Genomic DNA, 25575 nt, shown 5'->3' with positions numbered 1-25575 from the left:
ATCTCCCTTGGGTAGACTTGTCCTCAGGCAGGTTAGTCCTTTGCTGAGGTGTAGTTTCTGACAAAAGCAAGGAAATGTTTGTGTCCATATTTGCACTTTCCTGTAATAAAGCTGGGGGGTTGGCCAGTTTGACAGTGTTTAGCAAACATTGCAAAGACCATTCAGGCAATTTCAAGCCCAAATTGCTCACAGTGCTGTCTCTTTTCTACAGAGACTGATTCATCTGATTTAGACTACCTGATGTCTTTGAAGGGCTGAATGAGTCCCACTGCTTTTCAGTTTTGCACCTTCCATCTGGATCAGCTCAGTGCGGACCTGCTCTGCACTCCAATGAATCGTCATAACCAGCAGGAGGTAATCCTATGAGGATTACCTCCTAGGAAACTCCTGTTTCCTCCACTTCTGATCTTTTGGGATCTTGTAGTTTGTTGAATCTTATTTTGTGCATTTGCCATCATGTTATTTATGCTGTACTAATAGCTATGTTATGACTTAGGACAATACAAGATTCATGGTGAATCCAGCAGGCATTTGCTTTTAAAACCATAAAGTCACTTCTAAGTCCCAGCCAGACTTTGTCCTTAAAATTATTTCCAATCTTGACTTAATCCCTTTATTAGACCTGGACTCTATAGACTTTCTCCAATCTGGAACAGGCTGAAAAACTTATCACATCTGATCAGCAGAAATTTGCTTTTAATCTTAGAACATCCTCTATTTTCTTAAAAATTCTGGAGGAGTGAAACTGAATATCACTGAGCCAGTGTGTAGCTGAAAAGACAATTCTAGTAACAGCTTCATAGTCTCTTAAAATATTTCAGATCTTTCACACTCAGCTATATCCTGAACTTTTCCACATAAGAGTTTGAAGGAGCTTGGGGACTATATTCAGCCATGTGTTAAAATATTGAAAATAGTTTAGGTTCAGGGGGGAGGTTTCAGTCCCATTTCTTTTTTCTTATGTGGATATTGATGCACATAAAATTTTTCCAGTGTTCTTCATAGGAATGGTCTTGACTGAGATGATAGAACAGTATTGAAATAAATTCCACTTTGCTTCACACGTTTCTTGCTTAAGAATTAATCTTTTAGATATTGTTGACTAGTGAACAAAAGAAAGGCAAACTTTCAAAATTATTTTAACTGCCTAGCTCAAAACTTTGCAAAAACACAGCATCCCTGTAGAAATTTCAAGCTTCCTCTGAGAATTGTGACAGGATTATGCCATATTCAGTCAATAGTTTGCCTCATCACTTCCAAGGCCTTCATGCCCAGCTCAGCAAGGCCTTGATGTTACAAAGTCCTTTGAATTTTACCTAAAGGGAACTAAGGCCCTTTCGCACTCTAGTCTTGCTTTTTGTTTCATCTGACATTACTCAATAGGTTTTGCTATGTCTAAATTAGAACAGTGTCTAATAGCTGTCTGATTGCATTCATCATTGCTACAGCTTGACAGGTCTGCAGCATGAAGGTCACATCAAATCCCAGTTCACATAAGGCAAAGTCCTGATTTATTTCTGTCCAGAGCTCTTGTGAGGCAACTGCAGCCCCCTGGACTTCTTTACACATAAATACTGTGGATTATTGATGAGAATCAGATTTCTGGATGTAAGGGCTAGGATTTACTTAGTTGAAGTCTTGGGGTACTCACCTTGCTGTATATTGACAGGGGGGGGTTTTATTTCTTCTTTAGGGGACAAATATTCAATTTTCTTTTTGCTGTGTTTTCATACCACAGATTTATTTAAAGTCCATTATAAGTTTATCATTACTGATTGACTTTAGGTCAGTGATATGCCCTTCCAAAAATGTTTCATTTTATATATTTAATAGTGTATCACCTTATGATGATACAAAGGTGATTTCATTTAAAAAATCATATATGATCCACGTGAAAGGGAATTTAGACCTACAAAGGAATGTTTTGCACATCCTTTTCTGCAGAGACTGAAGAAATGTTTTTCTCAGTGATAGGTAAACCTGTATGTTTTGTATAGATAAGAGATTCAGAAATACTATGTGGCTCACACTTGTATTTGGAAATCTCCATTTACCTTTTTCTACAACAGCAGTGTTTTTATCTTTTTAAATGTTGACATGCTGTCATGGAGCACATCCATGCCGCCATCAAAGTGTGAAATTGAGGTGACATCATGTAGTCAGCTAAGATCTCCCTTCCTGGCTGATGGCACAGAGCTGTGGAACTGCCATTAGAGACTCTAGGGAGTGACGAGTAGAAAAGGGGGGTCTGTTTAAGGCACACTGAGCAGTGTCTTAGTGCCAAAATATATTTAAAACACTGCAGTTGTTGCAAAAATGAAAATACTCCATAGGCTGCTCTGAATGACACCATAAGATAAATTAGCCTCTGGCTCTGGAGGTTAGGGGTGGAAGGGGCAAGGACTGTACCTCTTAACACCTCTTCCAAGCTATGTGTCTCTTCATTCCCACTCCTGAGCTCTTATGCATTGTATGATGCACAAATGTTAATATATGTCACTGTTAGAAAAATTGCATGTGAAATATGGAGAAATGAAAAACACTGAACACAGGCCCTGCAGCTATCACCGTCAGTTGGATTTCACAGAGGATCTTGAGTGATAGGTCAGCCAAAATCATTCTTAGGGGCAAGGATCTTGTCAACATCGAGTGTACTGTCAGTCCAGCTTTTGTTTTGTTTGTTATTACTTGTCGTAAGTCAAGGACTTGAAGATGTTTTTCTGTGGTTTTACTTAGGCAAACCTGTTCTCCCTGAGTTGTCAAAGGACACTGCAGCAAGTTGCAAGTTTGCTTCATCCACTTCTTTAACTATCCTGAGATAATGTTTGGGAAGCTGTGTTCATGGAACACCACTCCATGGTTGAGAGAACTAATATTCCTGTCAAAACCACGTATACTTACCTCTGGATCATATCTATCTTTATCTGATCTTTGACACTTCTCCGAAAGGATTAATGGGAATATCCCCAGAACTGCCATCTCTTCATGTGTGCTCACAGACCCTCCAACCCTTTTGGTATTCCCAAGATCATTATATGTATTGGACAGCTCATGTCCTTGCAGGCCAACATGGGCAAGGACAGAGCTCATTTTGTATGTGCTCTAGCAATTTTTCAGTGGTCTCATGCTTCTGAGAAGCAGCACATGAGCTGTGTGTCTAGTATATGTGGCAAGGGGCTGTTTATGCCAATTTCAAACTTGTCACCAATTCTTGGTTAAATTTTTGTCTGTTACTAGTTCCTTCCACATATCTGTTCTTACTAGGGAGTATAGCACTCTACCAGCAAAGTGACCATGTTTCTTCCCTGAAGAGCAGCCATTTACTCCTGGGAGGTATGCATTCATCTCTTCTGTCTTTGGATGCCTCCCCACGTACTGTATGATTACTCTCAGTGAGGTCTCTCTGATTACAGCTGTGTCTCAGCACAGCCCCCTTGTTCTGCATCATTCCTTGTGTCAGTGAGATGCTGGTAACTGCAGCTCCCTCAGTGCAACCCATCCCCTTTCTGGCCTTGTTTGTCAGGAAAATATAGGCCACAGTCCGGCAAATGTTGCTCAGTGCCTGGTTTGAGGCATGGCAATCAGTGTGCTAATAGGTCTGGCCCTGAGAGTTTGCAGGTTAAAGAAAACCTGACATGAAAAATAGCTCTGCTGGTAGTGTGTGTCTTCAATGTTCTCTATTTTTTTTCAATCCCTGTCTCTTCGTCCTGTGCAACCACCATCAAATTTCCTGCTGAAACTATCCCCATTTGGTCTTCTCTGTTCGCTAGCTACAAATTATTATTTTGGCTTCTGGGGTTATGATCTACCCTCCTGTCCAGCAAAGCCCTACTTCCTTCAAAATTGAGAGAGTTCATTTCTGAGTACTGAACTCAGATTTATCATAACTGTCACAGGAGAATATTACAGACCAAATAAACTGCAGATTGCATCCTAACAATAAAACCATTTATTAACAAAATTATTTCTAATATATAGCTCCAGGCCCTAAAGTTTGCTTTAAAAATAGTTGTATTGCTAAAGTAGAATAATGATGTGAGAGTTGGTGCTTAAATGGCATCCTCTGGCTTTTTGTGCAACCTTCAGAGCCACTAATGGGTGGACTCTAATAGCTCCTTTTCCAGCAAGTCAGGTAAATAAGCCAGGTTAATTAAAGAAAAGGAAAAAGGAACAGGCTCTACCTAGCACATGGAAATTGTTAATTTAAACTCTTTTGATCTTATGGGCACTTATCTTGAGGCTAAGACTTCAGTCTCTTGAGTAACATGTACATTAGTATATTCCATAAAAAACTTTGTAGGAGGCAGATCTTGTATTTTTTAATCTTATATAACACATACATTAATGTTGAGTGAGCCATATTTAAATACTGCGAAGACTTCGAGAGAAAAGTCAGAAAATATGGAACTGATGTTTCATCATGCAGCTGGGACTGTTCTTTCTCCACAAAGTCATAAAGTGAGGATTCAGAGCCAGATCTTATAACTTTCAATTGTCATTGCCTTCAGTGGAGCTTCCCAAGGTAATTGCATGGCAGCACTGGCTTATCATTGTCAAACACAGCTTTGAGTCAGCTAAAGATTGTTGGTATATACATTCCAAAGTTCAAGACATGGGATTTCTGGTTTTCTGTTTGTAAAGAGTAGTTGAAGAATTATCTTTGGCAGGGTAATATTTTTTTATGTAAGATCGCCAAGTTAGGCCAAGCTCACAGCTTACGATGCTGAGAGACAAAATTAAAATCCCAGTTTTGCACTAGTCATTATATCCACAGAACAAAAGAATGGGCAGCTTTCTTGTTCTGCTTCGAGCTCCTCCCTTGGGGAATCTGCCATGCATTCTGTACCACACAGATTCTCTCACACGTGGCATCCTCTGGTAGACGTACAAATGACTGTATCATCTGTTTAATGTGACATGTTCACCCACTATTTAACACAGCAGGGTTATTAACAGAAGGGAGGCTTTCAGATCAGCTGTAATATAAATAAAAATTAATGTATCACCTTTGCACAGCTAGATGCAGCATACTTTACATAACCAGGATTTGGAATCGAAAAAGAGCTTGTCCTCAGAATACAACAGATAAAAAAACCCACAATCCAAACCTGCAGAGGGATCTGCAGATGAAAGACTAAGCAACAAATGGAGATTCCATTTTCCAATTATTATGGGTTAAATGCTGTCTAGGTTTGAGGTCCTTGTTTCTCCTAGCACAGATAAGAAAACTGAGGGCACCACACAAACTTTTTGTCTCATCCTTAGGAATTTTCTGCATGAGTTCAATACAGGCTATACCTAAAGAGCAAGTGCTTCAGCATGGTGCGTGCACAGGTTGGCTTGCAAGGAACTTTGTCTCTTTATGAAGCTCCAGGGTTTCACATCCAGGGTATAGAGAGATCATTTTCATAGTTTCAAAATTCAACTCTATAAGGCACATATGCAAAAGTGCTTTCTGTCTCCATTTCTCTTTGCCTTGATGGAAAGACAAGAAGCTATATCCTATACAGCATACAAAATACAGTGCCTTTGCAAATGTTGTGTATTTAAGGGTTACTTTCCCTACTCTTTTCTTTTATTGCTTAATAACATGCTTTGAGGACAGTGGAGAAATTCTACTGAACATCAGTTATTGACTAGTGTTGAATTTCCAATCCTGTGCCATTTCATCTGTCAGAAAATTAAATGATCCTTGTAATTTTCTTGTTATTGCCTGATCTCTAGAAGGAAAATTACAAGGTTACTTAATACAGGGTAAATATAGTGTTCTTAGAGAAATATTTGCCCTTTAGAAGATGAAAAGAAGGAGGCTGATGGTAGTTTTCTTTGTTCCTTCTATTTGTTTGCTACCCTGATCTTTTGTTCCTCAGTTTCAACTTTCAGATAAAATCTTTCAGTTGTTCATTTTCTTGTGTTAGTTTTGGATTATCAGACTTTTGTCCATTTTGTTTCCTGCCCTCCTACCTCCCACCACAGCTTAGCTCCCACATTCTTAACTCCTCAGAGACTAGGTAAGGCATTTTGCAATCCTGTCTAGTGACTACTTGCTGGCTGGACATGTTGAAGCACAGCAATTCTGGGGCAGTAGTGAGGCCAGCTGTGCCATGCCGTGCCAATGGGGCATGCCATGGAGGGTTAGCCGTAGCACTGTGGTCACCAGGGAAGTCCCAGTGCTGGGGCAAGCTGAGGTGGAGCCACAAAGGTAAGTTAGGCTGATGGAGTACATGGCCATGTCCTGAGCTGGCTGCACTGGTGCTGCTGCACTGCCCAGGTGCAAGGATGGGTAACATACCTATTCAGTTTACAGAGCTGACTGTCAGCATGACACTGCTAGTGTTTTTGAACAGGCTTTCCAGTAAGCTGTCTTAGAAAGCAGAGGTGGTATCATTTGGAGTGTCCAAGGGCAAAAGCAGACAGTGTGGCACTGGTCTCTCATCTGCTGCCTCATTTGTTTGGCCTCTTCCTTGGGTGATTCACTGAAAATATCATCTGAGCACTAAGTGAAAATCAAAAGGGCAGTTCAGATCTTAGGAACTTTTTGGAAAGACAAAATGTTATTTCTCCATGGAAAATCAAGAGTGCCGCTTGCTCTGCACATTCCAAGAGCAGTTTTGGTTATTGTCTCTGAAAAAGAAAGTGCTAGCTATCATTTAAACATAGAGCAGAAAGGATGACTGGAGGTAGGGGATAATTTGTGTGTGATGAAATGCTTATTTTTCTGTTCTGACGAGGGTCATCTGGACCAAGATGTGATGAAATTTTCTAAAATCACAAGGGGAATAGAAAAAAGTAATAGGAATTTAGCCATTCTTATTACATGAGAACTGGAGATAGCCATACCACTATAAGGTAGCACATATAAAGCAAACCAAGGAAGCTCACATGCTGCAAATTAAAATTACGGAACTCAGTGCTAAAGGATACTGTAGAGCCCGAAATTATTCAGGGTTCTCAAAGTGACTAGATACATTAATGGAGAATTCCCAAGAGGGAGGAAGGGGATCTGATTGCATCCTCTATCATAGAATGTCCCTAAATGGCAGTGTGCAGATAAGGATGAAATACAGACATATTTAACACTTTTCTTGTTTCTTATGCTTTTCTCCTGGCATCTATTACTGACCTGTGCCAGAGACAGGGTACTGAGAGATGGATTTTGTGTTAGGTTCAGTACAATTGTTTATCTATAGTACTTACAGCCAGCTCCAGCTTCTCCCAAACCAAAGATACCTTTTCTTTCCTGGAAGAGGGATGAGAAGGAAGAGGAAGGATGAAGAAGCAGGGTTGAATGACTTCTACCTTTTGTGCATTGTGGAGCTTAGTGTTGCAACTCTGTCGTGTGTGCTATTGTGGAGGTCCAATTCAACACAGTCCTTTTTTGCTCTTGCTGACCTTCAAAGGTTGTTTTCCCATGTTTTTCTAGCAGACAGTAATGCTAAGAACAATGGTTCTACAATATTGTCAAGCTTATTATTTTGTAACCAATACAGATGGATTACCAAGACCTAACTTGGAAGGTAGCTTTACAACTATTTGGATGGAGAATTGGATAGCTGAGGGGAAAAAATGCAGGCAATTACTTCTAACACTGGGTTTCTTCTTTATCTAATCTGCAATTTTTCTGAAATACTGCTATGTCTTTTATCAATAAATAGAGGGTAGCTGGCTTGGAAAATCTGTGATAAGGAGTCTCTGAGGCAGGAGTAATTGGTTGTGGTAGATTGGGACAAATTAGAAGGCTGCTCAGCAGAGTTGTTTACTGTAGTGTGTACATGCCGCTTATTTCAGCCACTTCTGTCATGTTTTGCTTTGTCTCTATTTATTTATTTATCTATTTAATATTGAGATAGTCAATGACATTAGCTTACTTTCCTACATGAGACTTTGTCCTGAAGAACAAAGACACAAAGCACTAGCCTGAAACATAAAAAAGTCACATGTCCTCTTAGATTATGCACAATCTGTCTTTGAATGTTAGCATTAACCTTCAGTTCAGTAGGATCTGTAGATGTAAGACTGAAAAAATGCGAACTGACACTGTGCTATATTTTTTCATTGCAAATATTTATGTTTGTCTCTGATGATATTTTCCAGGTATCGAAAGAAGTTAGGAAACTATTACTAGAGTTGCTGGAGTTTCAGTTGGTTAAGCACCTGTCATCAGAATCCGTTTTATATCACAACTGCTCTAATTCAGTGACCCTTGCACAAAAAATATCATTGTACCTTTCAGATGTTTGCCACCTTGATTTGTTATTGTCCCAGTAAAGGAGGATATAGTCCTAATGATCTGAAGTGTGCTGTGTTCCCAAAACCCACTTCCCATCGAAATCCAAAAGTAACGAAAAATAAAAATAAAACTAGATAATGCTCCACAACCTTCAAAGGAGAACTATAAATACATAGCTAGAAAGGGAAAGAGACAGAGAAACGACATGTGCAAAGAATTTGTTTCAGCAAAGTTTATTATGCATTCAAGGCCAGAGACTGCTTGATGTCAGCCATGTGTTTGACTCTTTAAAATGACTGCAAGGGGTGTGAGCAGAATTAAAATGGGTAAATGGGTGAAAAAAACATGAATGTAGCACTCATCGATATTACATTCATGCAACTCCTGCAATGGGTTGTTGAATGAATGGAGCATCAATGTGTCACAAGTTAGGCATGGCATACTTCTTGGTAAAACCAGTAAAGCAGGGAAAAGCTCTCTAAATGGAAAGTCACAGGTATGTGTGGAAACAGAGATAGGAAAATGATCAGTGTCAGCAACCTGTAGCCAATCATCAAAAGTCCTACGTTTCTCTTTTTTCCCCTCCTCCTGTTTCCCTCAACAGACATCCATCAAACTGCAATTGGATTTCCGCTGGCCAGTTTGTATCTTGGAAACTGACAAGAGAGGGGAGAATCACTTTGCCCAGAATCCTTGCTAAATTACATGAAAACAGGATTTGTGCTGCATGTAAACTGTGTAAATCCAGTCAGCTTTTAAGTGGAAACCAATTTTGTAGTGTGTAAGTATCATTGATTTGTTAATCTGACAATTTTTTTAAACAAGCTGATGCAGATTAGCCAGTTCTGATTGTATGTTTCTTACAAGTCATTTGAGTGCTGGATAGTTTGGCTAAAAATTAACCTTTGAGGCCCCTGCCTATAAATAAATTATTGATCCTTAAGAAAGAATCAGATAATCTCATTAGATATAGTTTTCTGTAGTGTGAGTCTAAATCCTGCCATACGGAATCATTTATCATAATTGACAATCTTTTTCCTGAAGCAGACAGGAGCTAAGCTACAATGGAAAGCAAATCCTGCAGGAATTGATATAGAAGAGCAGTATGAAGAATTTCCAACCGATTTGATGCTTAAGAAACTTGTTTTGTTTCCCCTCCAAGTATTTCCAAGGGCTTTTAGCTTTTATGTATGCTTTTATAGCTGTATATCCAATAATTCTCAGTCAGGAAAAAAAGTGTCTCTGAAATTTCATGTATGATGGTATTCTGGAGCCAAACAGAAGTCCAAGGAATGAATTTCTGATCCATGACATAACAGACACAAGTGGAAAATACACAGCAAGAAGTGTAATATCAAAAGGCAGAAGGGATATAGAGTTCAGTACTTAACATATAAATGACTGCTTAGAAGTACTTTACAGAAAAAAATAGTTAATGTGGTGTCAAAAGGTAAATGTACAAGCGATGAGACCTAGTGTTGTTATTTTTTACAACTGCAGCTCAGTGATCTCCTGAAATTAAGCAAAGTCAGGTGAGCATTTTAATGACATGAGGAAAAAAGAAAGCTGAACCTTATCATTAGTTTCAATAACTTGACTTTCCATTTTGTAGAAGTAAAGGAAAACCAGAGGACACTCATATCTGAACTCTGTTCCTCTGTTTCTGGGCAAAGAGGAGCTGTAAACATGGGAGGGAAAGGGGAGTCCTGGGGGGAACACCAGTTCTTACTTACTTGGTTTATTAACCAGATTAAATGTTAGTGTCAAGTTCAGAGACACTGCAATCTCGATTTCTAGTGTCTGCATCAGCATTCATAGTGCCCAACTATGTCAGCTTAGAATCCCACTAGTATAAATTTTCAAAGAAATTTTTTTTTTCTTGATTGGAAATGATTGATGAAGCAATACCTATTACCAAAGGGAGGCAGGAAAAAACCACGTGCACACCCCTACAACCCTCTGCAGCTGGACTCTGTACCCTGTGGGATTTCACATATGCGGGACCTAAGGTAGGAGATCTGGTCCTATACCCATCTGTCTTCAGGCTCACAGCTTAGAAACCCTACACTGTTAAAAGAATACAGAAAAAAAAGTGTAGATAAGGGAAATAATGTGCATGGTCTAGCTAGGGAAAGTAATTCAAATTTTAGAAGATATCCAGGTGTATAGTGTCTGATTTAATGAAGATACATAGGACTTGTGATAATGGAATTATTTTTAGTTTAAAAAAAGTTTAAAGACCAATTCATTACAAGGCATAGCACATCTCTGTGTAAGGTGGTAAAGATCAAGGATAGATTCTGTTGCTCTGGATTAACTCAGAAGTTATTTGTGGTCATGTAAGTAAAAACTAGAGGGAGAATCCTGTAGTGTGTTGTGACAGCTGTTCTGTACCAAATTGCTGGCGTAATCTCATGAAATTGCTTGCACTAATTCACTTCAGCGTAGCGATGAGTCTGATGGCATAATGCTGAGCTGTGGGGGTTCTCTCTTGCCCTGCACATAGTAAAGCATATCCATTTCCCACTGCATTCCTAGTCTGCTGCAGCCACTGAGCTTCAGGTAAATTGTGACAGCCTTGGAATTTTATCACCACAGTGCAAGCGCAGCATCCTTCTCTGACTCATTGGAAGGGCCTGTCCACCTGGCAAGGCTGTTTTCTCTTTTATGCCCAAGGGAAAGAATTTAATCACTTCTTATATCAGCATGATGACTGACCAGAGCAGAATTTTTTTCAATATTTTGCAGAAACCTATGGGTTTGTAAAAATAGATATTCCTCCACCAGGTAGAAATCATTGAGTATTTCTTCACTGATACTAGTGTACTAGTTTTATCCCTTGTGATTAAAGTTTTTATCCCTGCTGATTGAGAAAACCCACACTGGGCTGGACTTCAGCTGTAGAGTAAAAATGATCAGGAATTTTTTTTTGTTATTCTCAATAATTTTTTTAAAAATGTTGCAGAGAGTTTCTTTTATTTCATAGGCAAATATGAAGTCATGCACCATAAAACGGATAGACCAGCTCATTGACAGATCCAAAGAAAAGCACTCTTTATGAGAAAACACTGTATTGCTAATAAAGTGATCCCAACAGCCAAGCTTGTGCTGCTTAATTTGTTACCTTGGAGTGATATTATAATTCTGGCATACTGAAAAATCACCTCACAGAGACTCATATTGCATTTGCTGCCGAGTGCATCTTTGATATAACATTTGTTATTGTAGTGCTTGGGGTGTCTTCAGAAGAGTAATATTCTAAATGAACCTGGCTGTATCATCCCTTTAATGTAGAGTAGAGTTTTGCATTAAATTTTCAGCTTATTTCGAATGTGTTTTGCCAGCTATTCTTCATGAGCGATCTGTTCAAGAATAGGGCCAGTATATCAACATAAAATCAGAAAAATCCTTAACACTTTCTCTTTGGGGAATCTCTCAGGTCGTTTCAATTCTTTTCTGTTAGATGAATAGACAGTATGATCTCTTGTATTTATGCCTGCCTGTCAGGTTTTTTATAGTAGAAACACGAATCACTGTTTGTAATGCAGGATTAGCCTGTCTCACACAATGTTATTAGAATTAGACCTGACTAGTGACTTAATTACTTTTTCTTCTATATTTAACTTTAGTTTTCATCCCACACCAGCTTTTTCACTCCCAGGAACTTCTTATATTAGAGCAAATACTGAAGAACGTATGTATTATTTGTCTGGATTTGCACAGACAAAAAATAAGAGCAGTATGGAGACCCCCCTCAGTGGACTTCTGTATTCTGAGCTGCCAGTAAAATGTAAAAAGATTGCACTATGATGTCCTATTAGACCTCAAGACTGCAAGGACAGTTTGTGTTGAACACAGGCATTTTTCATAATTATGTTGCCTGCAGAGTTGCCACCTGCCCTAATTTGATCTGATTACGGTGAAATGCAAAACTGTCCTCATTTCTTAAGTGGAACTTTTCCATGTTCCCTCTCCGAGAACAGCAAGATATGCACACAGGTACTGCTGCTGCAAAGGAGGAACGAATATATTACAATTAGGTATCAATTAAGATCTGAACTCCTTTACAGGAGTTCAGGTCACTTTTAGACAATTGTTTCATTCTTTAGAGTTCTGGAAATGGTTTTCTGTCTTAAAATCTCTGTGAAAAAGAGAAAATCATAGCCATTCATCCAGATATGTCTGTACTATTCTGAGAGACATTATATATTCTGTGGCTTTTTAAAATTCTCTTTTGGTTGGATGGGCTTATTGTCCATGAACATTTATTTTTAGAGTAGCCTGGGCTTGCCTTGTAGTCTGAGTCATTTATGTAGCAATTTAAATATTTGTCTAAGCTCTCAGTGAGAGGCTCATGTTGAAGTCTTATAAATGCTTCATAGATTAAAGGAATAGCATTTTTTTTATATACTGTTTATACAGAATGATGTCATATCCCGGGAAAAAAAAAGAAATGCAAAACTCAAAAGAAAAGCATTGCTGTTTCTGGGTCACTGGATATTGTTTGCCATTGTCCTTTCTCCAGTAGTAATTTTGTGTATGCTTATGCATGTGTGAGTAAAAGAGTGAGACCTGCATGTGTGCTTCTTGGTTTTTCTGACAGATGTTTTTTTAGCTTGGCATATTGATTTTCCTGTACTGTGGACAGAAAATAACCTTTCAAAATTGTATTTTAATGTCCTTAAACAGTAGGTTTGGAATTAAAAAGATGGAAAGCTGTGTTTGTTCTCTGGCCCTTGTCCACATGTTTCTTGATGGTGCAGTGGCTTATTCTACATTACATAGTCAGTGTAATAACCTCACTTGGTAAATACAAATGAGATGGAAATTTATTGCATTATGAAACTGGTTTTTTGTCTATAACTTCCAAAATTATAGGAGAACATTTTCCGTAATTCAACTTTTAAAAGGAAAAAGGATAAATATTTACTTTCCAAATCTGATTCTCAGCATTTGGGCTTTACAGTATTGTTTACGATGACAAATATATTTCTGTTCTTGAGCCATCAGCTGGAAAACGTCTGTGTGAACTTCAGTTTAATTTCAACTTAGAAACCTTTTAGCATTTCTATTTTATACTTGCTTAGTTCTGGTATTCAGAAATTTGAATCTTCTAAGGATTTGCCCTTCAGTAACTAGCAAATTAAATTCTTCTATAGTTATTTTTACCTTGTGTTGACTTTTATTCAGGGATAGTTGGATTTTCCCTGAGAAGGCAATCTCCTCTCTCATAAAGTCTCCACCACATGCTGAAAGCTCCTGACCTCTCACTTCCTTTCTCAAAGGTACTGATCATCATCAAAGGCCAATGCCAGCATGAAGGTGGGAATTTGAGAGAACAGAGTTTTCTTTAGAGATTTCAACTACTTTTTGAATAAAAGATGAGAAAACCTTTCATGAATTGAGCTGAGAGAGCTAAAAACCTAGAAAACTGAGAGTGAAGAGCTCCTTTCAGGCCAGATCCCTGCAATGAGATTTTCACTTCCATGGTTTATATGGTATAAGGTGTGAGTCTTCCAAAAGAAGTTTAAAACAGCACTCTTGTATCTCAACTAAAAAAAACCCTAAAATCACCTAGTTCTGGTAGGAGCCCTAGTCTTGTTAATTTTCTCTTCAATGCAAAGAAACTGTAGAAACAACTTCTGTTATTTAAGAAGCATTAAAAAATGGTTTTTCTGTAAAATTTAATTTGACAATAATCAATGCTAGCATGGAAAGAAGGGAGTTTCCTTTTTATTCTTTGCTTCTGGAGCTTCTGTATGTGAGCATTAAAGGTCATAGCTCAATTTCTCATTACAGATAGACAGCATGGAATTTGTTGTGTTGCATGAGTTTGGTATTCACTGACTTTATTGAGAATTGTATGGGTGAATTTATGCCTGTAATTTAAACTGAGATATTGAGCAAGCAGATGGTGCAGACTATTCATCAAATATGTTTGCACCGTTGCATGGTTGCCCTGAAGTCTCAGGCTCTTGGGCTAGACTGAATATTATTTCTTAGAGAATTTCCCCTCTCTGAAAGACTCTTTCAACAGTTTGTCACATAGCAGTGCAGAATATACAGAAGGTGCCAAAAATAGTGAACAGTGGCTTGCTGGCATTGCAGAACTCAGTGCAATTCAGGGTTTGAATGCTGATGTGACTAAACGTTACTTGTTCAAGTGTGGTTTAACTGTTGTTTTAAATATGCAAAAAGGAAGCAAGGAAGCAGGTTCTAAACTGAACAGCAGGTCAATATTCCTGCTGATATTTTTTGTGGTAAAGATTAAAAGAAAGACCTTAGCAGAAAATGGCTAATGTGGTTCATTACTTCTAGTCATTTGGCTTTAAAGCATCATTAAAAAAAGCAGTGAGTAACAGCATAGTGAAAGCCAGAGCTGTGTGCAATGTGAGAAAGCCAGACCATCAGAATTTACTACAATCACTTTATGTGATCCTTTCCCAACTCTGCTGCAATCCATTTGCAGAATTCTTTCACAAGTACTCCATGAGAGTAAAAAATGTGCTCTGTGTCTTTGGAGGGTTTTGAATTTAAGAGCGCACAAAGATGTAACCTATTCAGCTGGGCAACTAACATCTAACATCTCTAGTGACTGGTCAGAACAGGACAAGTATTGCGTTCTGACAATCAAGCTTTCATGAAACTTTCTTGACTAATAGCTTCAGCAGCCTTTTTGATAGCAAAATAACGTATAGGTCTTTTTACGGACTTCAGCTGTCAGAAGTCAAGCAAGAAAGAAAAAGCAAATCAACGTGGTACTGTTTGATGAGGTCATTAATGAAGAGCAAATGGAATTTCAATTCTGATTTTTTTTTAAGACAATAGGTTTCTTACTGCAGATTGACCTTTGAAGAAGTAGCAATTAAATATGTCCTTTACAGGCACACAGTCTTTTTAACAAGTATTACGTTTTGTGTACGTAGTCTATTTGTTTGTTGGTACGAATACCTGTAAGCACCATTGACTTAATTGTTGCTGTGATAGTTTGCTTGAGCTGAAGAACTGCTCCATCATTTGTAGTTTTAGAGAGATTTTTAAAGACTTAGAGGGAAGGTCTTCACTATGTTGACCTCTGAGTACAGAAACCACACACGAGCATTGCTTGTCATCTTCTCTGGTGCAGCATTGCCCAAGTGCAGAGCTGAGCTTTGCAGTCTAAGTATGTGCCTGCTGACTTTGAAAGGACAGAAATCAGTACTTCTTGCTTTTGAAAAAACTTCTTTTTAAATTTTTTTCCCTGACCAATCTGTAATATTGAAGTCCTCTAATGTGTCTCTTTTTCAGCATATATTTGTTTTATCTTGCTATCTACTCATCTAGATTATTGTACAGAAAAATATCATCTGCAAACTGATGATTATTAAAATGGCATGAGTACAAGAATGCCATGTAATTTTTTTAGTTTACTTTATTTGTTTTTGCTGAGTAGGTAACTTTTTACACAAATTGTAAGGTGGCCAGTACAAGATATTTTGGTACTAAAGGATTGTCCCCCAATTTTCAAACATACAGCTGACTGATTTCATGAGAGGGTTTTGACTCTGACATGGGATTTTATGATCAATAGTGGTTAGTAATAATTGATTCTCCAGATGAAGTTGTGTGCCCCGTGAATCCTCTGCTTTTTCAGACCTGCAGACGTAAGGCATGGGACTTGAGATGACAAGTTATTCACAGGACTGTTTTATGACCTTTCTTTCTTTAAAAATTAAATCTTTTTATACAAAGGAAGATCTATGTAAATATAAGTGTACGTATACAAATTAATGAAGTTCCAAGTTTGTCTACATTGGGAAATTATGTAGGTAGCAACAAAGAAAAAAACTCAGTAATTTACTATTTACAAAAGTATTGCTCATGACTGTTGTAAAAAAATAATGAAAATGGCTATAGTAATACTCTTCTGTAGGATCTGTGAGAAAATGCTTCAACATGTTTTCACAATGCACAAGCAGTATTCCAAATATAGCCTTGTATGCTTGTATTTTATAAATTACATACTCAATATTCTTCATAATATCTTTTTCTCTTTTCAATAAAGTATTTATGCATTCCAGACACCCTCCTTAGTTTTGTCTTGGTTCACATTCACGTAACATCAAAAACGAGAAAAGGTCATCTGTAACATCTAAACATTTAATTAACACAAGCGCAGTGAAGTCACTTCATGCTTTGAAATCATTGTCAGTTCCTGTAAGAAAGGCTGCACTCTAACCAGCACAGGACTGTTTTTCACTGGAAGAGCTGCAGACAGCAGAAAGGTGTGGGGGGTTCCAACAATATTCCAGTTAGTTGAACAACTTGGAGGAGACTAGGAAAGTGACATAACAAATTAATGCACATTAAATACTACTAATTACAAACTAATTAGAGGACTTCAAACTTGCTAAGTTTTGTGTGAAAGTCTAGTCTGACTCCAGCCTTCTTACTACCCTGTTTCCATTCCCATTGTTACTGTACTCACTGCAGAGTTTTGCTCTTCCTGCCATTGCTGCTCAATCAACAGAGTAGTCTGTGCTGTGCTGAGTAACTTGTAGTCACATCTGGAGTCCCAGGCGCTGTCCCACTGTAGCTGAGCTTGGCTGTGCTCTGGATGCATACCTGCTATAACAAGCACCTCTGAGTTGCAGGATTCCCTAGCCGTCTTTCCATGCATGGCAGACCAGCTTGCACTTGCCTATAGATATATGTAATTGTTGCTGTATTGCAAGTCCTGCCATTAGAGTGCTGCGCTGCCAGATTTTTAGGATTATGTTTTTGAATACGGAACATTTCTCATACCTATACTAAAGTCAGGAAAAAAAAAAAATACCAACATATCACTTAATTTTCTAAGCATGAAGTGGTTTTCTCAAGTATTTGAAACGTTTTCTAGTGGCAAGCTTGGTTTAGCAACTAGCACTGTGAAAAGATATCCTTTGAAGGACACTGATAGATATTCACGCGTGGTTATGTTCAGAGCCCACAAAAGGGATGTACTTTTCAGAATTAACAAGTGTTGATGCAGACATAAATTCTGAGTGTGAGAAATGGAAGTTGCGCTGTGCTCATAATGTAAATGCTTAGCTTGCATGGAGCTAAATGTGACGGGGAAATTTACATGCTCCAATGTTAAGCATGTGCAGCAATGATTGGAATTGCAGCTGTTGGGTGAAATTCAAATAATCTAACTTTAAAAGTCTAAAAGTTACTTGTGTAAATCTTGCCAAGTCACCTTAAACTCCTCACTTAATGGAAATAAGAGGATATTTTTTTTGTGCCTGTCTTGGATGATGGGAATTACTCTGTGAAGGCATGTATTCCTTCTATCAACTAAAAAGGAAGCATGCAAGGAATAAATTAGACTCATGTAGCCAACATTTTAATGCTTAAATGCATTGAAATGAATTTCACACAACTATGCCATTTGGGGAAAGATGAAATTTAAAATGCAAAGCATGAAATAATGCTGCAAATGTATGGTAGAAGATGTAGCACACAACCCTGCAGTGGAGATACATATGCTTGTAACTGTGGTCAGTGAAGACATTTTGTGATTTTCTATGATTCTCTGAGTGATTCAGCCAGGGTACCTCCATCCAGGTGCTGGTAGACAGGGGTACTGGGACAGCCCCTGCTCTGGGCATTGGGCACCTCCCTGGGGATGGGCCTGAACATGGCCCTGGCTTGCCAGGGCCTGTGGCTGGGGAGGGCAGGGCTGTGGGGAGCTGAGATCAACCCAGATGCAGGTGGGTGAGGCAGGGGATGACATGGGGTTCTGGCTGGGACAGGCAGGGCTGGTGGTGCCATCAGGGCACTGACACTCATGTTACTTCTCAGCTGGCTCTATTTGAAACAGCTGTCATTTTTTGCTTCCATTTTGCCATTTTATGCAACGTTAAAGGGTTGTTTTAATTTTTCCTTTGCCTTCTCTCTGAAGAACATAAGTCATACAGAGGGATAATTTTAAGAAAAAAAACCAGAAGCTAATTCTGTCTGAGAGAAAATATGTGAAGATTTGGGTAATTAAATTGGTGTTAGAATCATAATTTAATTACAAGTGTAGTTGAAAATGTGTGTTCAGACCGATTGAAATCAGGGTATTTATGATGTTAGGAGACATCAAACCGTCCTTCCTAAATTTTGCTTCTTTATTCTTCTCTTGGAGATACATGTACTTATATGAACAGATTAAAAGTATGTTTATGAAGAGAATAGCACAATGTAAATTGCAAATTTACAGTTGCAAATTTCTCTAACTTTAAATGGACCCTTCATTTGTAAGTACAGCATTTGGAGTTAAATTATAAAGCAATATGGGAATCAATTAACAACAAAATTATTCAAACAAGTGAACTTGTGTATGATGGAACATGTAGAAGCAAATAAAATGCTTAAATTTAATTTAAGTAATAAAACTTTAAATAGAGGCAAAGAAATTACTCGTTGTGACTTTATAAAGCTGCTGGTCCTTTGAACTGGGCATCATCCCTTCATTATTTTCCTGCTTAGACTTAGGCTCATTCCTAAGATATCACATTAGTCTTATGGATCTGATTGCTCTAAGGTCAATGGAGCTATGAAAGAGTAAAAAGTGGTGTAGAAATATTAAATATTTGCATCAGTTTTGTATTTCTTATATCTTGCTCTGCCTTCATAGTTAGCAATTACCTGTAACAGTCACTGTAGCTGAGAACATATGAAACACATAGGTTTGAATGTAAGCTGAAAGAGGGAAGGGATAAGCAATTTAGCTGCCATTTTATCAGTCTGCAGGTGTCCTCAATCCTGAGTTTTGGCTTCTGATTAAAGCCAATTGTCCATGCTTTTGCATCATTTCCTTTCAACACTTCCATGTATAATTATTATTGATTTATTTGTTTAATATTCCTGTGGTTTGTTTATGTCTGTGGAAATTTCATGAAGGCTTTTACTTTTCAAATAATAATTGGTAAGAGGGAAGTGAAAAGTTTTGGTAATTGCTAAGAATATTCATTATAAGGGGTTCTGTAGTATAGAGGTGTAGTGGTTTGGTCTAAAATACTCATTACTGTTTACCTTCTGTGAGATAAGAATTAGGAGAAAAGCAAAGCAGGCACCAAACTTGAAAGAATATAAAGAAGTTTATTAACAGACCTAAAAGAAGAAAAAAAAATCATACCACACCTTCAGAATGCCTCTCCTCCCCCCCCACCCCTTCTCCCTTCTCCCACTGACAATGTAAAAAGACAACCCTTGAGGTGTTCAGTCTGTTTACCACTTCCATAATAACCTTGTTCAGTCCATTTAGGAAGACGAGTCTCTCTTGCCCATGCTATGAACACATTATCACAACGAGACAGCCGCCCGGGTTAGTTCTCTGCTTGCATCATGTGAATACCTTCCCACAACTTGCAGCTTTTCCCACAACTCCTTTCGAGGGTCCAATCTTGAGCTACTGGGGTGCAATTTTAAGGTTGAGCCGTTCAGAAACAAAAGTTCTCTTCACCCATCTCTGGGAGCATTTCATCTCTAAGAACAGAGGCCCTTCTCCTTCCCTGGGAGCAAAGGGTCTTCCTCATCTTCATTGTTAGGACTATCTCTGGGAGCATCTCTAGGAACTGAGGTCTTCTCCTTTTCCATTTGGAGCAAAAGTCCTCATCGCTTCCATCTCTCCCTGTCCAAACTTCTCATGAAATTACAGCTGCTTCAGCATCTGCCTATCTCAGCGCAGGTGCTTTTGCTCACAAGTACAAGTTGAACGCTCCACCCCCCATGCCTTCATGAAATTACAATGGGTACTCTGATATATCACAGCTTTACAACAGAATTTCAGCTTTAAGCATCTCCTCTTTCTCTTCCCTCAGGTTTTCAGCTCTTCACAGCACTAAAAGGGTTAATCTCACCTAGGCCTTGCAGCTGGAATGAAGCTTATCGCTGTTGGTCACATGATCTTTTGCCGGAGAGCAGAGCAGCTTCAGCTGAATCTTGGCCGCACTGGAGAGGGGGAGCCGGGCTGCTCTGTCTGTGGGGGTGTTCCACGGATGGAACAGGCCCATCAGCACCAGGATGGCCGTGGCCCGGCCCGGCCCGGCCCGAGCAGGGCCTGGGCCGGGCCCGCTGGCCCCCGCACGGGGCCCGCAGCCACCTGTCCCAGCGCCAGAAACGAGAGAGAGCTGGGGAGCGGGGCGGTTTGTCTATTCTTAAGTGTGGATCACAGAGGCGGTCACAACTTTAAGTGGCTTAAAGAATTGTCCATATTCAAACTGGCCCGCTGATGGGTTCTGTTAGGTCACAGAGGAAGCTGTAAGCACCCCTTTGAAAGGACATCACTTCCGGGACTATGCTTGCTAACCCATGACAAGAGGGCATAAAAACTAATCCTCAAAGCATTCTGTACAAAATAGCAGAAATCTGTAAAGTGCAGTTTATTTATGTCATTTTGCATGTGCTAGCTTCACATCAGAGACTTAGACAATACACTTTTCTGTAAATGTTTGGTGTGTACAGTTTGCCAGTGAACCCGTCAGGTGCTGTGCTTAACTAGTGATAATATTCAAGTTTCTATGTGTGCTTTCGTATACATTAATATGTTGATGGCTATATGGATGAATTTTTGGGTGAGATGATAAATAGTTCTTAATGGTTTTGAGCAGAATAGGGGCTTTTTTAATTCTCTTTACTTTTTATTTATGAAATTGTTATTTTTCATAACCTTTGTCTCTAGTTACAGTGCAGGAATTTAACATAATCCAACACTTTTTCAAAACTCACAGATATTTGGTAAAAAGAGGTTGCAGTGTTAGAACATGTTTTACAAAGGTCCACTTGCAGAAAAGAAGAAATGAAAAATAGAAACAGGAAACATCAGAAATATACACAGAAATATTAAAAAAAAAGAAAAAAAGGAAATTTTTTTTCCTGAAATTATTGCTTCTGAAATGTGACAATCTGAAATGACTTCATGCAGACAGCAGACTGTTAAGATGTGTCAGTATGATTCAATATTGTATGCATGTGACATTTCTGAACTTGTTGCTTGTCATGGGTTAGCAAAGCATAGTCTCAGAAGTGGTGTTCTTGTAAAGGGGTGCTTACAGCTTCCTCTGTGACCTAACAGAACCCATCAGCTGGCCAGTTTGGATATGGACAATTCTTTAAGCCACTTAAAGTTGTGACCACCTCTGTGATCCACACTTAAGAATAGACAAACTCTGGGCAGAGCTCTCTCTCGTTTCCAGCGCTGCAACAGGTGGTTGCGGGGCCCCATGTGGGGGCTCGGGCCAGGCCGGACCGGGCCACGGCCATCCTGGAGCCGATGGGCCCTGTTCCACCCGCAGAACCCCCCCCACAGCCCTGCTCTGTGCAGACAGAGTGGCCCAGCTCCCCCTCTCCAGTGCAGTCAAGCTTCAGCTGAAGCTGCACGGCTGTCTGGCAAGAGGTCATCTGACCAACAGTGATAAGCGTCATTCCATCTGCAAGGCCTAGGTGAGACCCTTTTAGTGCTGTGAAGAGCTGAAAACCTGAGGGAAGAGAAAGAGGAGATGCTTAAAGCTGAAATTCTGTTGTAAAGCTGTGATATATCGGAGTACCCATTGTAATTTCATGAAGGCATGGGGGGTGGAGCGTTCAACTTGTACTTGTGAGCAAAAGCACCTGCGCTGAGATAGGCAGATGCTGAAGCAGCTGTAATTTCATGAGAAGTTTGGACAGGGAGAGATGGAAGCGATGAGGACTTTTGCTCCAAATGGAAAAGGAGAAGACCTCAGTTCCTAGAGATGCTCCCAGAGATAGTCCTAGAGATAAAGATGAGGAGGACCCTTTGCTCCCAAGGAAGGAGAAGGGCCTCTGTTCTTAGAGAGGAAATGCTCCCAGAGATGGGTGAAGAGAACTTTTGTTTCTGAACGGCTCAACCTTAAAATTGCACCCCAGTAGCTCAAGATTGGACCCTCGAAAGGAGTTGTGGGAAAAGCTGCAAGTTGTGGGAAGGGACTCTCACATGATGCGAGCAGAGAACCAACCCGGGCGGCTGTCTCGTTGTAACAATGTGTTCATAGCATGGGCAAGAGAGACTCGTCTTCCTAAATGGACTGAACAAGGTTATTATGGAAGTGGTAAACAGACTGAACACCTCAAGGGTTGTCTTTTTACATTGTCAGTGGGAGAAGGGAGAAGGGGTGGGGGGGGAGGAGAGGCATTCTGAAGATGTGGTATGATATTTTTTTTCCTTTTTCCCTCTTTTAGGTCTGTTAATAAACTTCTTTATATTCTTTCAAGTTTGGTGCCTGCTTTGCTTTTCTCCTAATTCTTATCTCACAGAAGATAAACAGTAATGAGTATTTTGGACCAAACCACTACACTAAATTGGTGTTTCTGCCCGGTTACAAACCGAACGCGCTACATTGCTGGAAAGAACCATGCCAACAGTGACATAGTTTTTAAGCTCTCTCTTTGCTAGTAACGTCAGGATCTGTTGTATAATCAGCTAAGCAAGATCCAGTGAAAATCTGAACTATGAAAAGATTGAAAACTAGGTTGGGCAAGTCTCTGAAAAACAGACTATACAAAATATTGTATTTGGAAGAGGATGCAGCAGTGGATGACTACTAACACTTAAATATGTATGGTTTTGATAGAATCATAGAATAGTTTGAGTTGGAAGAGTCATCTAGTCCAGCCCCCCCGCAATAAGCAGGGACACCTTCAAGTAGGTCAGGTTTCTCAGAGCCCTGGCCAGCCTGACCTTGAATGGGGCAACCCATTCCAGTGTTTCACCACCCTTACCATAAAAACTCTTCTTTCTTATATCTAATCTAAATCAACTCTCATGCAGTTTAAAACCATTACCCCTTGTCCTTTCACCGTAGGCTGCCCCTAAATAATTTGTCCCCATTTTTCTTATAAGCCTCCATCAAGTTCTGGAGGGCTGCTGTGATGTCTCCCCCAAGCCTTCTGTTTTCTGGGCTGAACAATCCCAATTCTCTCACCTTTCCTAATAGACCAGGTGCTCCAGCCCTCTGATCATCTTGGTGACCTTGCTCTGGACCCACTTCAACACACCCACATCCTCCTGATGTTCTGGGGACCCCAGACCTGGATGCAGTTACTCCAGGTGGGATTCTCACCAGAGCAGAGCAGATCAGCAAGATTCCCTCCCTCTCCCTGCTGCCCACGCTGCTTTGGATACAGCTCAGGACACGTTTGGTTTCTGGGCTGCAAGTGCTCATTGCCAGCTCATGTCCAGCCTCTCACCCCCCCACCCCCAAGTCCTTCTTGGCAGGACTGCTCTTAATCCATTCATCCCCAGCCTGTATGGTAGAGAGGATGCATGTAAAGAGTTCTTAAAGGGGAGATTATATAATTGATGTGTGAGGGCAGAATAGGATGGATTTCTGGGAGAAAAATGGTTCTCAGGAAATATAATTTCAAGGAGAATGGAGAGAAAAAGTTCTTGCTAGGGAAGAAAAAGGAAACCTTCCAGTTTTAAGGAGTTTAGTGAATAACAAATTGGAAAGGATAAGAGGGAAGAAAGAAATAATTGATTGAAGTAGAAGCTGTAAGGACTCCAAAAAGCAGAATGCAGTTTAGCTGGTGTTCTAAAGCTAACATCTGTCAAAGATTAGCAGGCAGCATTACATGAAATCATAATTATCCTCTACACTTAGAAATTCTTATAGCAGTATGCAATCAATGTAGATTTTCAGGGAAAATCACATGCAGGAAAAAAATATTGCTGATTATGTAAGAACTTGAGGCTAAGAGAGAGGAACCGTGTTTTATACAATAAGTTTTGATTTGAAACACAGAGAAGACAACAGCTCTGGACTACAAGTCAGGGCATGGGTCAAGAAGTTAGTGAGGCAGAGTTGGATTGAGATGTAAATCCCAGTGAGAAGACAAGGAAATGCTGTGTAGCAGCAATTCTGTGGTAGGAGTAGCAAGGACAATTAAGTACATTGAGAAAGAGAAAGAATAAACATCATGGAAAAAATGAGAAAAGAAATTTAAAGGTGATACACGGGTTGTGCTTCTAGAAGTTGAGGAGAATAAAATCTGATTAAGAAATAATGACTTAGAGCTAAAACTCACACCCTCAAATATATGAATATCCTTGTGCACGAGGAAGAGGTGGGTAAAAAGAAGCCTGTAAGGATATCATAGGTTTCATTAAATGGGAAGAAATACTCATATTTAACGAGAGACAAGTCATTAATAGACAACTCTTACTATATGCTTAAACCCGGGCCAACTTTAAACCTTGTCTACCTTTGTAAGGGTTTGCTGATGAAGTTGTGTAGATGGTGCATTCTTCACCTATTCCTCCACTGAATGAAGATAAGACATTTACCAGCAAAAGACTGACTTGAGTAACATTTAAATCAGTTCCCTAAGTGGAAAAATGTATGCAATTACAAGACTAGTGTCATTTTGTCTATTGTTTGGTTTTTCGCCTTTTTAGTATGCTGCTTTCAAGTGTAGCTTTTCCTTCGGCATCCCTAAGACAGCTATGCCAACAGAAATTGTGAGTGTAGGTCGTGTCTCATTGGCCTTGAGTAAAACCCTGGTGCTGGTGGAGATTTTTCTGATAATTACATCCAAATTAATTTGTATTCTTTTAATGGCAGTCATTAAGAGTGAAAGGTAACTATTTGTAGTTGCATCAGCAGAAAACCAGGTTGATAAAGATCACGGTGCCACCCATTTTCTGAGGGGAACTATGCTCTTTATTCCTTTTAAGAAATGTTCTCTGTTCGCAAAGAGATGCTTCAATTTATGGTAAAAAGAATAAAGCCCAGATAGCTTTCTCAGTCTGCACTTTCATCCATTGTCAGGAATTAGTCTAGTAGTGTACAAAAGTCATTTACAAAAGTAGTGTTCAGCAGCCTTGGATTGCATTGCCAGGAAGGTAACCACGGTCTAAACAGGGGATTAAAGCGGCAGCTATCAAGACATATTCTTTCTTACTGGCTGGTACAGATGTGAAAGTTTGTAGTGATTGAAAATTAATCTCATTGCAAAATTCTGGCAAATCACTCCTCTGCCTGTGTTCTTGGTTTGTGTGTTAACACTAGCAGGTAACAGCCATATATATGTGAAATGGGTTATATTTGCAACAGCCAAAATTAAAGGGATCTGTGGGGCCTATGAAATCCTTCAGGGAATCAGGAAAAGCATGTATTATTCTTAGAAATGAGTCCAAACCTGTTGTGTGAATCAGAATTCAGCTTTGGGCAGCTCCAATGTTTTGATGAGAGATCCTCTCTTAACAGGCTTTTTGGCTTATACTAAGGGTTGGCAGTATCTGGCAGACAGTGCTGCCCTTTTCATCTTGCTTTTGTTTGTAGTCCTTTGGGGAAAGGGCTAAAATATTCAGAATATAACCT

The 25575-nt window shown here is 39.4% G+C and overlaps 1 protein-coding gene across 2 annotated transcripts in view; it reads left to right on the top strand.

Annotated features, from left to right (window-relative positions):
- Positions 1 to 25575, top strand: part of PRKN (parkin RBR E3 ubiquitin protein ligase) — a 697917-nt gene that overhangs the window by 546810 nt on the left and 125532 nt on the right. The gene's annotated exons all lie outside the window — the stretch shown is intronic.

This window comes from Corvus cornix, chromosome 3 (assembly GCF_000738735.6).
Source record: "Corvus cornix cornix isolate S_Up_H32 chromosome 3, ASM73873v5, whole genome shotgun sequence".
Taxonomy (NCBI): domain Eukaryota; kingdom Metazoa; phylum Chordata; class Aves; order Passeriformes; family Corvidae; genus Corvus; species Corvus cornix.
The sequence above is the reverse complement of the archived record's forward strand: the minus strand, read 5'-3'. Positions and strand labels throughout refer to the sequence as shown.